The 16,594-nt window shown below is 33.3% G+C and overlaps 1 protein-coding gene and 1 non-coding gene across 2 annotated transcripts in view; one reads left to right on the forward strand and one right to left on the reverse strand.

Moving 5' to 3' along the window:
• Positions 1-14,895, reverse strand: part of gus (gustavus) — an 89,576-nt gene extending 74,681 nt beyond the window's left edge. Inside the window, exon 1 of the mRNA XM_066402228.1 lies at positions 14,847-14,895. The gene's annotated coding sequence lies outside the window, so the exon portion shown is untranslated. The remainder of the gene's footprint in view (positions 1-14,846) is intronic.
• A 965-nt stretch (positions 14,896-15,860) lies between these two features.
• TRNAS-UGA (transfer RNA serine (anticodon UGA)) lies at positions 15,861-15,942 on the forward strand. The gene has a single exon. It is a non-coding gene; the product is annotated as a tRNA-Ser (tRNA).
• The last annotated feature ends 652 nt before the right edge of the window (positions 15,943-16,594 follow it).

The raw sequence follows: 16,594 nt of genomic DNA on the forward strand, positions 1-16,594 counted from the left end.
CTTTCCCCATTAGATTAATATTTATGGGGGACTATGAAAGACCTCATTTATAAATCTGTACCCACCGATGTTAACGAACTGCGAAGGAAGATCATCACAACTTTAAGCACTAAAATAAGAAGAAGGGATGTTTAGAAAGATAGAAAGACATTTTTCTTTAAAAATGTCAAGTGCTTTTTGCATACTTTTTCGTATCTTTGAAAACCCAGGAAGACCTGGAGCTCTAGTTTGCGAATTTTGGAGTTCGAAACGCATATAAAAAAAGCTCTCGATGTATTTGGCAATCCATCCGATCAGTTAGCTTTTTCGGGCTTCACCAAACGCTTACTGAATTGGACCTCTATAAGCGCTAATATATCAATGTCGCAGTAACTTTACTAAAAGATAATTTCCGTTAAAATGGAAGTATTGACTAACGCTTTGCCAAGATTTCATTGTTTCTACAGAAATTATCTTGTTGGAAAAGTTATCAGGAACATGCATGGAAATGGCATTAAGTGCAATAAGAGAATAATTGATCTATATAATAGTCAACTGGACCCATATCGAAATGCTGTTTTAAATGGGCTATTGCACGCGTTGGAAAGAAAAATCCTATACAGACGAATTCATGGCATTAGGTGGATAGGAAAATCAAGGCGAATTAACACACGTCCGATGTATTATGTAATTACGCCTAACTTTTTAAAATTAACGTGAGATAAATTTTTTGAAAATAAGAAAAAGTGTGATTAGATTTTCTCTATCTACAATATTAATATTAGAAAAGAATAAAAAATGAAGAAATTCGCATTTTGAAATGGGAAAATATACAGAAATTTAAATTAAATAAAAATCTCAAAAAAATGTATCCCGCGTTTCTGGGTAACCTCGAACCGTTTCTAGGTAATTTTAGACATGAATTGCTTTAAGTTGATACAAATTATAGCAAAACTTCTACATATATATCTTTTTTTAATTTTAAGGAAAATTAACGTAATTTTGGCTCTATAAAAAAGTGGGAGAGGTGTGACCATATGTCACCTACATATCCATTGATCAACGAAAGATGGTGATTTTAAGCTTTTTCATTTCTGACGTAAGCTAAATAAATTACTAAACTAATACCCTTGATTGGGTTACTTTCAAATTCAGGGGCTGCTTTGATAGAAGCTTCACCGCGACCTTATTAATCGAATATTGTATATTGAAATTCCCTTATTTCCGTCATTCGCCGCAAAATGTGTTAAAGCGCCATTAACGTCATTGAAGATACTTAAAGGGCGCCTGGCAAATTGTTAAATATTGAGGCGACAACGATCAACTCTATGAGTGGGCAAAACCTGCATAATTTTGGAAGGTTGAAAAACTGTATGTCGAGCCTAAATATGAAACATTGCCGGTGCAAGCAATTTAGATTATTGTAGTACATTCATGTTTAATAAGGGGAAAGAGATTTTTTACCAGATTATTTTTAAAAATTGCTTCGCTAGCGTCATTAGCTATCACATAAAAATTGGAACACTCAATATACACGTTTTCAAGGAGATTAAATGTTTTTTACAATGTTGTATCGGCCATTGCAACTTAATGTTAAGCAAAATAGCCCCATTATCTGACAGTGCCTAATTACCTAAGAGCCTTCTTCTAAATACCCAGACAGTGATATTTAACTCAACGTACGTTCAAATTATAGCTTCGGAGTTGTCACAGAACCATTGTATAACAGGAGAAAGTATATTTATAAGAGAAAATAGTTGGACCCAGTTTATTACTTATTGCCGCCTGCCCACGCTCTTGTAAAATAATGAATTATTTTTGTGTGACGACACTCAGACAATGAAAATATTAAGTGTTTTGTCACCAAGGATCGAGACAAGGTAAAAGAAAGCGACCCTGTTTCAGTTTGTTAAGGTTTGCTTGTGCCCGGCACTTGAAGCTTCCTCAGAGACCTCTTTTAACGCCCCCCCTGTATATAGTTATAGTGGATAAAACGACGACGGAGTGAAGAAAAGACACTCTGACGTCGTTCTACCCAATGGTTCTGACCGCATCCAAGGTAAGAGCAACGTTTTTAATATACCTGACAGACCCAGAAGGTCTACCGCTGGAGCCATTGTGCATGGCTGCGAGAAAGGCATAATGATGATTTTTGTATAGCGCGAAGGTGTATAACCTTTCTAATATATGGACAATCTGATTCAGTCATTTTGAAGGTACGGAATGTTGCGTAATGTATCAGTGAAGAAGGTTATTCACTAACAATTTCCAGACCAACATCGGATCTGTAATCAATACGCCCAACCACCCGTCGTAATAAAACAGTACTATTGGGTAACAGATCTTGGTTACTTCCTGTAAAAGGATTAATGTACTATATTCGTGCATAACATTGTTTAATGAAAAACTTCAAGGTAAAAGGAGAGCTGTATGGTAAAAAAAAAAAAACAAAGGGCGATTACACCGTGCAGTCTCCATGGTTTTTGACCTCGGATAATGCCCAATTAAATTAAAAGTCGGTTTTTTTCATGGAAAAAGGTGAGATACGCGGAATGATACTGTGCATTTTCAAGTGCTACATGGGTATCGAAATTTATTTCATGCATATGTTATATCAGCTGCATAAAGAAAGCACACACGGTGGTACTTGGTGTTAAAGGAACCCGACAGTTCTGTACGTATTTTAAAGGAAAGGCGGTAACAATGGAACGTTCGAATACATTCCACAAGCATGTGAAAAATTGTACAGGGCAACAATTTGAAAACAAACAGCGTTTAATATTTTTCGAACTATTGACAATATGAAAATTTGATAAACTACATCAAATTAAATATCAAGGGAGTCAATTTTTGAGGTATTTGTTATTGTGTTACTTTCAACCCTCTGAGCCCCAGGGTGCGTACCCCTAAAATTTTAAACAGCAACCACTAAATTTAATTTCATTTTTGATATCTTTATGGCATTCTAAATAAATACCATCTTTTTTTGGTGGATTTTTTTGTCAAAATTTAAGTAACTTCACAATTCGATGAAACGCTTAAAACCGATTCCAATGGAAGTAATGTCTTTAATTTTAAATTCCGATACGTATGTAAGTTTTAGCGGAATTCCATCGTCATATCCACTTCGTAAAGGGTATGATAAAGCTAGTAAAAATTTAAATTTCCTACTTTTATGACTTTATGAACTGTTGAAAATGATTTTCATTGTTTTTTAAGCGCAAGTACAACCGTTATTCAAATTCTTCCCGAACGTTTTAAAACGTCTGAGGTGAAATAGCCCTACATTCTTGATTAATCCTTTGTTGGAGTTCTATTGAATCTGGGTGAGTGTTAAATACTACCGATTTCAAATGACTCCTTAGAAAGAAATCAAGTGGTGTTAGATCCGGAAACATAGGTAGTTATTCAATAGATTATTTCCTACCAATCCACTCTCCCAGATAATGATTGCCCAACCATTTTCTTATTCAACGTACTACATGAGATGGTGTTCCGTCTTGTTAGAAGTATAGCAAAAGTTCTTTTAGAGTAAGATTTTCATTGACATGGTCACCTAGGTCTCCAGATCTGACATCACGTGAACTCTTTCTATGAGGCCATTTCAAATTGATTATGCTGAACACCCATCCAGACTAAATATAACAACTCCAACAAAAAATTATTCAAGAATTTCACCTCAGACATTTTATAACATCCGCGAAGAGTTTGAATATCGGTTGTACTTCTGCTTAGAAAACAATGGAAATTATTTCCAACAGTTCATAAAATAATAAAAGTAGGAAATTTAAATTTTCACTAACTTTTTCATACCCTTCAGGAAGTGGATGCGATAATAGACTCCCCTTAATACTTGCATACCTATTGCAATTTGAAATTAAAGACATTACTACATTGGAATCGGTTTTAAGCGTTTCATCGAATTGTGAAGTAAATTACTTAAATTTTGACAAAAAAAATTTTTCGACCAAAAAAAGATGGTATTTATCTAGAATGTCATAAAGATATCAAAAATGACATTAAATTTAGTGATTGCCATTTAAAATTTCAGCGGTAAGGACCCTGGGGCTCAGAGGGTTGAAAGTAACACAATAACAAATACCTCAAAAATTGACTCTCTTGATATCTAATTTGATGTGTTTTGCCTAATTTTTATATTGTCAATAGTTCAAGAACTATTAAACGCTGTTTGTTTTCAAATTATCGCCCTGAATATGTTGTTAGGATACCGTATATACTTTGAAGTCAAAATACAGGTTGTCTAATAAGCTGTACACCTTATAAAAAAACACAATTATCTAGTTACTGAAATTTTTTGCTATAAATATTTACTTATCCCCGATAACAATAGTAAGTAAGTAGATGTCTAGATGTGATTAATAAAAGTATTCCAGTAAAGGATACTCAGACGCTTGGACAGCATATTTGAAGCATGTCCCATTTATTACCCGGTATTTATGTAAACTCCTAATAATGACCCTTTCTCCGTATCGTGTAACTCCAATAAAACCAACATCTCCAAACAATAGTTGCCATTAACTTTGGCAAACAAACACTACACTTAGGCAATTAATCACTCGCGACCTCTAGCAATAATCCAAAGTCGACCCATACATTTGTTACCATTAACCCGCATTAGAAGTCATCCAGAAACCGTTGAATATAAGCACGCCATCGGACATCCAAAAAAGTTTTAAATTCAAATCTTCATGCAAATGTCAAAGTTGCTTAGATTTATTACAGTCCAAATTACAACAAAACGTTAGTTCCGATGTGTTGGTTTGTGTTAACCAATAAAAATCGGCTTTTGTGCAATTTCTGACTCAACCACTGTGTAAGTAAAACGGCGTTGCATTTTAATAATCGCACTAATTTCTCGGCTGCTCTAATGTATTGACATTAAAACCGTAACGTTCGGTTTTCAACCAATCTAAATATCACCGTTTTCCCTTGACTCCAAAATCGCGTAAATTATGCCAATTTGATATTATGATATTAGGGTTATTCTCCTAGAATAGCTACGTAGTTTTAATGTTATTTCTGAGGAAAATAAAAACGAAAGTATGATAGAAAATTAGTCCAAATGGGACACACATCCATAATCTACGGAAAAAAATAAAACTGGACAGAAAGGGTCGCGAAGTGTGTTGCTGAAGAGGAGAAGACTGCAACTGAACACGTTAGTTAATAACCGAAAAACTGCAGTTGTCTTTAATTTTTTCCGCTATTAGACTCGACAACAGAGAAATAGAAAAAATGGGAGTAAAATGTTTTTCGAACTAAAGTGTTAAAAGAGTAGTATACAGCCCGATTTTCATAATTGTCTGATGTCATCGCCTTTCCGTAAAGTGCCAATATAAATGCTAACGAAACTATAAATCCAGTATAAAATCAGGTTTAGTGTCTTTAAAAGTGCTTACTATGTTTTGAGGACAAATACTATCCAGGGGATGCTTATCCTAAGAACGCAGAAGCTATTAATCAACTGCGTATTTTAAAATTGAAATTTTTTGCGTTTACTTACAATGGGTATAATGGGTAAAATGGAAATTTGCAAGCAAATTTATGTCCACTTTTGACCGTCCCTTTTTTCGCTTATCCAAAATCTTCTGTCGACCTTCGCATCAAAATGATAAGATCCACATTTACGCTATCAACCTATTTTCTTCACCTATTCCGGTAACCACTTGAAAATCCGCTCAGCCAGAAAGTTCTATTTTAGGAACTTTTCTAGTTCTATTGGATATCGTTCGTAACTTTACGAAACGTGGCGTAGAATCAACACAAGGAATACTTATCTCATTAAACGGATCTCTTCCCTTTCAATCGGAATTGTCGATTGTTGGCCCTGTAGAAGCACGCGGCGTTCCAATTTCTTATCGTGTTCTTTCTCTGGTGTTTCCTTGAGATTTATTTTCCTTATCAGTGCTTCGACTTCCATAGAAATTTGAGGTCCAAGATATTCCTATTCACTTTCCCCTGAGACGAATTTTCCGATTCGTTCCGCACCGAACTAACCTGAATACTTTTGCTATGCTCACAATATGTCCCATTACCATTCTCGGCTTCTCTGGGGGAATTCCTCTGTTGAATTCAGTTAAAACTTTCATATAATAAACAGGATTCGTCCTTTCCCACAGTTTCTGGTTTTCCTTCTCAAATCATTTCCGTACTCCGTATTAAATCAAATTAGAACCTTATTTACTCTCACGAATCTGTTACGTTTCTTTAACTAAAATAATAGAAACGTTTCGTTAGTGAGAATGCCTCACAAACTCAATATATTACGCTTATAGGTTATGGTTATGGGGTTCTTTTTAACTTTAGGACTGGTTTTATTATGTATATGGCTGCACTATTAGAATAATAATAAATCACGCATACCTTCTAAAAGTTGCGTGAGATTTGAAAAGTAAAAATAAATGAGCCGCCGTTATTGGGCAAATTTCGATATTGCATACGATACATTGTAGGCGTCGGCATCAATAAAATTGACGCAAGTATTATATCCATACTTATGTTGCATGATACCTAATAATTCATAGTAAATCAAACTTCAAAACGACATAATTAGCACTGAAGTGATGGAACCCACGAGCCATCTCAAGAGTCACTTGCGCAACATCAATAATAATATCAAGATGCTTAGCACCATTCTTGTGAATCATATTGTATCATTAGGGGGCCTTGAACCACGCAACGGTTAGCTAATTTACTGCGACTTACCAAACAATAATTATTGGATCGTGAATTCTGAGATATTAAAGTAAACAATTGCCTATCGTGATCGGGTGTTTCAACTGATTGATAATCTAGATGGGTATTGACCTGTGCAGAAAAAATTGGTACCTTGTTTGGATCAAATTGGGATCAATCCAATCACCGGGAAAGGTACATGCTAGGTAAGGGGCATTGTTCTGAGTGAGAAAAAATTGCCAGAACTAATTGGGGAGTGTTTTAGATAAATTGGGCGTGACAACTGTGTGAAAAAGTCATTCTGCTACATTACGGTATGATATTTGGATATTCATTAATAATAATGTATTCGTTAATGCGCGGGATTATATGTATATGAAGATACAGGACTTGTTAATAATTCTTAATTTTATATTTAAGCGAGAACAAGAGTAGAATGCAAGAGAATACAATGTTGCAATTTCGATCTTAAACGAATTTCTTCGTTAAAAATCGGAGCTACTTAAAAATGAAAACGATTCAAATTCCATTATGACCATCTGATTTTTTGGGGACGCGGTTAAAGGGCAAAAGTAAAGGGGCAGGGACGTTAATCGGATCCAAAAATAAAAGCTATTAAAAATTAAACGCGCTGAATATCTCCCTGTTTCGGTATTGCAAGGGGGAGGGGTTGTTGTTTTAGGTATTGCTGAAACTGGGGTAAGGCCTACTATTCTATACAATATAGAATACATTACATAAACAAAATGGTTATAAATACGGTAAACCTGACACAATAAAACAAACATCAAGTGTAATAATAAGAAGTACCACCTTAAGGAGACCCACAGAAGTATACACAAAGTGAATGTCGCTGATGGTATCTTATAAATTTGTGTAATATCTCCGATCTCATAATTGTTTTAACCTTTTGAAGATTGTTCATTACTATTGTTGCCGCTTATTAAAAAATGCTGTAATTAATAAATTGCCCGTTCTAATTTATAACGTCCAAATAAACGTGGTTATAATCTCAGTTTAAAAGTCGATGCTTACTTTTAATTGATTCTTAAAAGTAAGTTTAAACGATCGTAAATTTTAATAACTCCCAATAAAAGTCGGTAAAAATGCACATGAAAATGTTTGGCCTATAATAGGCGTGGCCATAGGGATACACGTAAGATCATTCAACAAAACCTCGTTGGCACTCAGTGGAAATCGATACCAAGCCGTTGCTGCCAGATTTGCGCCAATTTCCTCAGGTCTTAAATGTTTTTTACGACACCCAGTAGACGGTGCTAACCCTGAATTGGTCGTTACCATTCGGCTTAGTAATTTGACCTCTACGCGGTTTAAAATTGCCAGACCACCGCCAAGAAAGGTTGGCCCGGCCTGTCTGCAGGCCTGACTTAATGTCTTGTTACTTTACTAACCATTCAAAATTCCTGAAATTTTACATATTCTGCACATAATTTTTATTAACGAAATCAACTTTAGCTTTAATAAGCGATTCCGTCTATGAATAGAATTAATAAAACCATTACTACTGAGAATATAAACAATCAAACTCAAGCCGGTATGACGCAAGTCAACCATAAAAACATGCGGCATTAAAAAAGAACATAATATGACGATATAGGTAGGTTTACTAATTAATATTTTCCTGCCGATGTTTCCTCCTCCAACACATAAGGCGACTTTCAGGGACATAATTCCTTTCTAAAAAAGAAAAAAAATGAAAATAAAAACGGACAAACGTAATAGATCATGATCATAAATAATAGCATTAAGCGGTTTTGCCAAAACAATGGCAACCTCCATTGTCGATTCCAAGAAGGAAAGGATCATAATTTATTTTATATGGGTTTTTAGAAAAAAATAGATTTGGAGATTCATTTTTGCCTTGACCATTGTTTAGGAACCAAGAATTTAATGAATATGTTTAACAAAAAAAATCAATAATGATAATTTTTCAGTGGAAATGTTCATACTAAACACGATTACGCTCTACTTGAACCATAATTTAATTGTACAAATAAAAACAGTTAATTCTTTTTAATGTACGTGAAAACCGCACTCCTGCATGTAACCGTCGGTTCTGCACTGTAGAGGCCTACATGAGCTTTGTAGCGACCTCTCACCGCGTATTGTCGTAGTTTGGAGCTTTGCCTTCAAATAAATGAATGAGACCTGTTTTACCATTGTAAAAATAATGCTACGTCGCAGTCTATCCCCTATCGGTTAGAGGGCGCTTGATATCCTTACCTCTGTTTCAGAATTAGGAAGAATAGGAGTGCTTAGGCTTAGTACAAGTATCCCTCGACTCCGAGGTCAAGGCGGAAAATGCCACACCATTGCATATAATTATTACTATATTTATATAAATTGTTGCTTTATATGTAAATATCCATAATGTATCATTTGTGACATTAAGTCGCAGCTATATAAAAGTTGATTCAGCTGAACCAAAACTGGTACCTACCTGACTCATTCCCGTATATCAATATTTCCCATTTCGAAACTACAGGATGTTTTTCGAATACGTGAATTTTTTAGAAGTGGCTGTAAATATTTACCTTTGGAACGTTTTGATTTTCATAGCAAAAACATATTTTCAAAGTTAATAAGGCAAATTTAAACTTTTTAAATGGGACACCCAATATGTAAGATTTGGTACATCTATCTTTAATTTTTTGAAAAAATACCTAACATTTTTTTTTATAAGAACCAATGCATCAGAAAGAACATATTACTCGTTAAATTTGAGAATAGCAGTCTGTAACGCACTGCTTCTCATACGGAAAAATACACGTTTCATTTATTTTCCAGAAACTTAGATAAAATAATAACATACAGGGTGTACCATTTAAATTTATATATCTATAAGTTTGAAAATATTGGTTTTTATAAATTTAAATGTAGATCCTTGAAATCTCTGTAAAAAAGTGCTTTAAACGTAAAAAGTTTAACTTTTTACGTTTAAAGCGCTTTTTTAGATTAGCTTTTTTGGATTTAAAGCTTTTTTTACGTTTTTACGTTTTAACTTTTTACGTTTAAAGCTTTTTTACGTTTTTACGTTTTAACTTTTGACGTTTAATTTAGTAAGTTAAAACTTTAATTAACAATATGTAATATATTGCATAATATAACGATGAAAACTGAAATTACGACAATCATATGAATTTGCAAATTAAAGATTCCACAAACATCACCTCAAATATTGAATCACTTATCTGGAGCATTAAGCACACACGTGTATAAACCACCAAAGTACGTGCAAAGTGTTCTATTTTTAATTTTAAATTGTTGATGTTAGTTTCACATAATTATCTTTTTAATCGTCGACAAAGTTTTTACTGAACATCCAAATTAAGCAAAACAATATCAAGTTGGTATTGGATTTCCCCCCAGATTTATGAAACATCAAAACTTCTGCCCACCGAAACACCATTAAACAATAATGAATAAAATTATGATGATAAGCATGAAATGGTTCTAAATTTTTAAATGTTTGCCTAATTAAAATTATACGAGTGTCTATGACTGTATGTAGTAAAATTCAACTGGTACTATTAAGGAATAAACCCGCCTCAATACAAGTTGCCACTTAATTGGTATCAACCTTGGCCATTGTTGCTAAAATTGGTTTGTTGTGACATACTGAGGAATTCTGATAAATATTCAAGGAAAGAAGGTTGACTAGGTTTTGGTGGAACTGGAAAGAATCGAATATCTACTATGTTGCTTGGTTTGTTGGGTATTTGATAAAATACAGAACAAGAAGAAGTATTTTAACAACAAAAATATTCTATGTCAAATGATAATTAGTATTTTATAAGTAAATCCATCTGATGATTGGGCGATGAGACGCTGAAAACCATTGAATCATAATATTCTATAATAGTCTCGATAATCATATATTATCAAATTTCCATATAAATATAATAATAAACAGTAGGTTAAGATACTTTAAGGCTACTATAAAATAGAAAACAAACAAGCAGGTTTTGCATCTACGAATGAGACATACACTTAGACTTCTACCTTTAAGCTTTGTTAGCATATGTAAGTGCCACTCAAATGCTTATAAAATTGCCCACCATCAACAATTAACTAATTGTTGTTTGAAAAGTAACAATCCATGTTAATACTTAGATAACAACTAAATTGCTTAATAATTATCGTTTGCGGTATTAAAAGACAGCTAGGGATTTGGACATACCATTTTGCGTAAAACGCATAACATTAAAAACTGTTGTTCTCATTTTTCTTAGTATATAACTGAATAGATAAATTATGGCCTTTGTTTTTGAGCATTATTCTCAATGCTTCTCTTCGGTGCTAACCCATAACTCTAAATAACGTCGATTAGATTTTTAAAACTAGCACTTAGTTAAATTGCCCTGCCAAATTTCGCACCAACAATATAACAATAAAGAGGGAATTGCCGACCTAGAAAGCCGAAAATTGTTAATTTGATTTAATGAATATTAATAACAATTCTATCTGGAGCGGGTACAGTGACCTAAATAGGTTTAATTTTATGTTTTGAGTGATCGTTTTTGTGATTCACTACAGCTCTTTTAATTGCTAAACCAATGAAATAGAACTAGTAGAAATTGCTTCTCAGGTAATAGATTGGAAATGAACACATCAATGAAATCATTGCCAAACTGTAGAAACCAAGCGAGGCACTTACGGTTTTTTCCTAAATACAGGTTTAAATGAAGGCAGAATTCTAATGAACTAAAATATTATTTTTCTTGCAGCCCTATAAGCTTTTTACAACTTTCTCTTCTTTAAATTCCTTAGTAAGGTCAAATCAGTTGATCATTATGATATACAATTACTTCTATACTTTTACACTTCGGGCTTCTCCTTGTTGGAGTTCGTTACTGGTGAAAACAAATTGCCGCTGTATGGACATTTCTTAACCGAGATCTTAAAGCTTGTCTTAGATCATTTTTCCACAACCCTCTGCGAAAGTAGAAGTTATAAATGGAGAGAGCAATAGCGAAATCAAATACTGACACATCCGTGTGTTAGGAAATACAAATGATGAACTCAGCGTAATAAATTACAACTGTACTCCAGAATAAAACAAGTTGGGATGTTGACATTTTTAGGGTGAAAATACTAACTTGAAAATAGTAATCCTGTGGTTGATTTTTAAATTTGCCACAACTTATATTTGGCTTCTAAGGACATCTTTGGACCTCCAAGATCCATCGAGGAAACCACCTTCAGTACAAATTATTAATGATTCAACTCATAGCCGATCAAAAAGTTAAACATCCGGTGAAACTTAATTGGATTTCAGCACAATCATGATATACTGGGCTGAAGTGCTTACAAACATAATTGCGACTTCTTTAAAGGGGAAACACGACGAATGCATTATCTGGGTACGTATATGTGTGTGTACTAAGCACAAGGATGAGATAAAAAGTCAGCGACCTTTTTATTATAAATATTGAACTAAGCTACAAAATCAGGAACAGGAACTTACTTATATTTGTACACCTAAGTAGTAATTTTATTGGGAGCTCAGTATGTAATTAGGCATATACAGGGTGATTCACAACATATCTGACAAACTTTAACCACATGTACGCCTTCAAATAACAAGTCGATTTGTTGAAAAAAAATTAATTAAAAGTCCAACAAAAACCAAAATAAAAATTCTTAAAATTTCAATAATTGAAAATAATAAATGAGACTCTGCCATCTGATTTACCATACAAAGGTAAACACTGCATAAAAAAAGTAACAAAAATAAGATGCCACATTTGTTTTTTTAATACTGCCCGATATTTTAATATTGAGTCACTAATATTTAGTTTATGTAAATTAGTTCTTGAGGTGTTATTAAGTTTTTTCAATAAAAATGGCACATGTGTACAATAACAAGGAGTTAATGGACATTGTTTTAACATACGGAGAGGCAAGGCAAAACTCACGAGCGGCTGCTCCTAGTCCATTGGGTAGGATACTAGTTGAGGAGTTCGACAAAAATGGATTCGAAGAGCTCAAGTTTGCTTACAAGTCAATGCAGGTAACTTTGAATATCTTTTGCCGAAGTAAGTAAAATGTTACGTTATAAACTTTAAGAATTTTTTATTCGATTTCTGTTGAACTTTTATTATATTTTTTTTCAACAAATCAACTTGTTATTTGAAGGTGCAAATGTGGTTAAAGCTTGTCGGAAAAGTTGTGAATCATCCTGTAGAAAATCATGTTTTAGCACAGCTAATACATGAATAAAATCAGATATCAAAATGACACATATCTCCTAATATACTTAATAATTTTTATAAAAATTTTGCACCTAAATAGAGGTTACCCACAGCTTAAAGAAACTTTTGCAACGGACTCGAAATAAAATCAAAATTAGCAACAGTCAGTTTTACTCTCAGTTTTATCATTCAACAACTGTTGTAAAGTCTACAACAAACGATGTGGCTGATATGGTGGCAAAAATATAGACATACTTTAAATATTTAGTTTAGAGGGCGAAAGGTTGGGCTATTAGCATAAATAAGCCTGTAATATTTTGAGTCTGTAAGTGTCATTTTTAACGAAAAAAATTTGTCAACGTATTATTAAATGGCGATAAGAACGCTTACTCTTTTATTAACTTATAACTTATGCGGAGACATAATTAATATATGTTGTTTGTGACACTTAACTACTTAATTACTAATAATTACCTACTGTTCTTCCCATTTACTCAATAATCAGAGTTAATAAGAGTTAGTTTTAATTACTTATTTACACACCATGTAACTGCTGAGATACGTGCCTACTTAAATTTGGACAAGTAATGGAGAGTCGACTGAAGACTGAACAGGGGATTACCAACCCGATTATTTGTTTGTAATGATAACTGTTCTCTTTAGCTTCATCTACATGAAGTCCCTACCCCAGTGCTCCATTTCCTATCTCAACTTGTGAGTTTAGTTATTATTTATACTTCCTAGTAAAAGATACATTCACAAACTAGGTTTAATGCTATTAAATAAAATTTCAATTTTTTTAATGACAAACCTTACTTAACCTGGAGGTTAAACCGAAGGTTAAACTTGACATTAATAAGTCAAAGAATCGATAAAGTAATACGGAGAGTAATACATAATACATACTCTCTTTGTTATCTCGAAAAATTAACGGGTGATGATGGTCAACTGAGACATTGTTTACTTGAGTTTCGCAAGCCAGTAAGGTCATTACATTTGAGACTTTTAATAGCCCTGCTTTGTAGCCAAGGTTGTTGCAAGCCGTTGCATTAAACCAGGTGAATTACCTGTGTGAGGAGTGACTTATTTTTTCCTTTGCAACTTCAATAAAGTAAATAATGGAATTTACTAAGGTAACTCATTTCAGGAGAAAAGAGTGTTAGAAATGTGGACAGAATTATTCTGCAGGCAGGCACCTAATTTTGTCATTGGAATAAATGAAAATGTGATATTTAATTTTATATTATACATGCTTAAGTATTTTATGTAAATGCATATATTTATGTACCTAATAAAAGCTACTATACACTACTACTACAACTACTAGTCCACTTCTAAGTAGCCAAAGTTGAATATGTTAAGTGTAACATAATAGACACTTCATCTGATTTAATCATATTCTAAACACCTCACACAAATCTTAGGCCTAGAACTTTGAGTTTAGCACTCCTCTATCGGCTCAGCAAAGCATTGGGAACCTCTGTGGGTAGTGTAAAAGTTATGGTAAGACTTGAAACTAAAAAAATGAGGGCTTGCCATTGTGAGAAATAAGTATCTAAATGTAGTAGCTAACTATACGAGTACCTATCTATCTCTCAGTTGATTTGAAAGTTGGTTCTTGAGTTTTGTAACTATAGTATCATGCATTATGGTACTAAGAAAAGTTATTGTTACAGGAACTTAATTGAGTATAAACAGATCCAGGACACTAGCATTCCTCATTTAAAACCTTTCTGGCTTCTGGACCCCCTCTGAGGGATTTGTCAACAAACATGGCTGACAAATGTAACCCTTGCATTGACCTACCCCATGAAAGTCTTGCATTTTGGGGTGATTTCTCAAGACACAAAACTTATCAATAATTCCAAATAATTATACATAAAACTTCAATGTTATCAACTTTGTTTAATGGTGTTTCACTACATAAAAATATATTTCTGAAAAAATCTTACCTACGTCTTGTCGGTTGGTAAGAGGGACGTAATCCGTAGAGAATATATGCCAAAGTCCAGAATTAATGGAATGACGAAGTGCAGGTTTAAATCACCAGCACAAATTCACTCACGGAGCACTAAATTTTCGTTTCGTTTACCCGAACTTAACAATAATAATTTACAAATTGATAAACATTTCCGAAACCGACAGCTCTTTAAGGGACCCGTCAGTTAGTTTACGTTTACGTCAAAGTTGACAATTAGGCTTTTGCCATCTATTGTTGAATACTAAAACTACAGCTTAAAGCTCACAGCAAACTAGATTACTGTAGATATTGCAAGGTGAGTTAAAGAAGAAATATTTTATATCCGCCATAATATCAAGAACATTATTTAAATTGGAATAATTAAAATAATTTCAATTATATTTAAAGTATTACCATGCTGTCCATTAAAACTTTCTTCCATCGAATTGCACTTATTTACAATCACCGAATAATCTTAAAATTTAAATTATTTATATTTAGTAGCGCCATCTTGTACACACGCAGTGACCTCATCTTTAACAAACTTCTGAACTAGGCCAATCCTTTCATCGTAATAAATGTCAGATGGCACCACTCTAGATAAACTACAGTTTTCAGCTTACAATTAATTTGACTAAATTGCATGTGACTATTTAACTTAATTTAAGATTGTTATTACTGTGTAAATACCTCATTAAGCAAATTATTTAATATTTCTAACAAAAACCTACGTAAGCACATGTTTTTATTAATGCAATTACAGCACCCTGCAATGTACATAAAAAGGTCTCTATGATTCATATATGATTGAAAAAACAATATTTGAAATATCAATTCTAGCATATCTAAATACTTTGGCAAATTCATAATCTCTTGATGTTGAAAAACATCAATAGTTGCAATATTGTTGCACGCGCAGTAAAAAATATTAAGGTTTTTTAGATATTTCATCTAAAATATTATGAGTATTCATTAACTATTTCAATGGCGCTATGAAACATCCTTGATGAGCTGCGGTGTCCGAGTGGTTAAGGAGATGGACTTGAAATCCATTGGGCTCTGCCCGCACAGGTTCGAATCCTGTCCGCAGCGGAATTTTTTTCCTTTTTTTTTAATGTTATCTAAAATATTTATTTTCTGTTACAGGATGATTCAGATAAAGTCAGTTCCATAATTAGAAAATAGAAGTATTTTTTGTACTTATGAAAATATTTTGAAATTATTTGTTGCGCAACTATAGAATTTGCTATTTCAAAAACAATATGTAGGCGTTAAATGTTGGATAAATAATAGTGATAAATTATAAGTAAAACCCTTGTTGATATTCTAATTAATCGACTTTGGCGAAGTAACCTGGGAAAACATGTCCCAATTGCGATAAAGCATTACAGTAGTCACAGTAGAAAACAGAGTTATTGTAATTACATATTGTGCGTACAAGTGATGCTTACGCATAAGAGGGGGAATTACTTAAATAAAGCCACCGACGCCGCTTGCCCTTCGTGGACGCTCTTAGACGGCACGCGCCAAAGCGACCGACGTAGTTCAATCGATTTTTCAATTGAGTCATATTTGAAATGAATTGACTTAAAATTACATAAGAAAATCTATTGTTGTTACATTAAATGTTAAATAGTAGATGCAGCTGCAAGAAAACAAGTTACAGAAATTAATTCATTAAAATCTTGAAGATGTCACATGAAAACTCTCCCTGGCTTACGTTTAATGAGTTTAATGTTATTAT

This window comes from Euwallacea similis, chromosome 25, assembly GCF_039881205.1.
Source record: "Euwallacea similis isolate ESF13 chromosome 25, ESF131.1, whole genome shotgun sequence".
NCBI lineage: Eukaryota > Metazoa > Arthropoda > Insecta > Coleoptera > Curculionidae > Euwallacea > Euwallacea similis.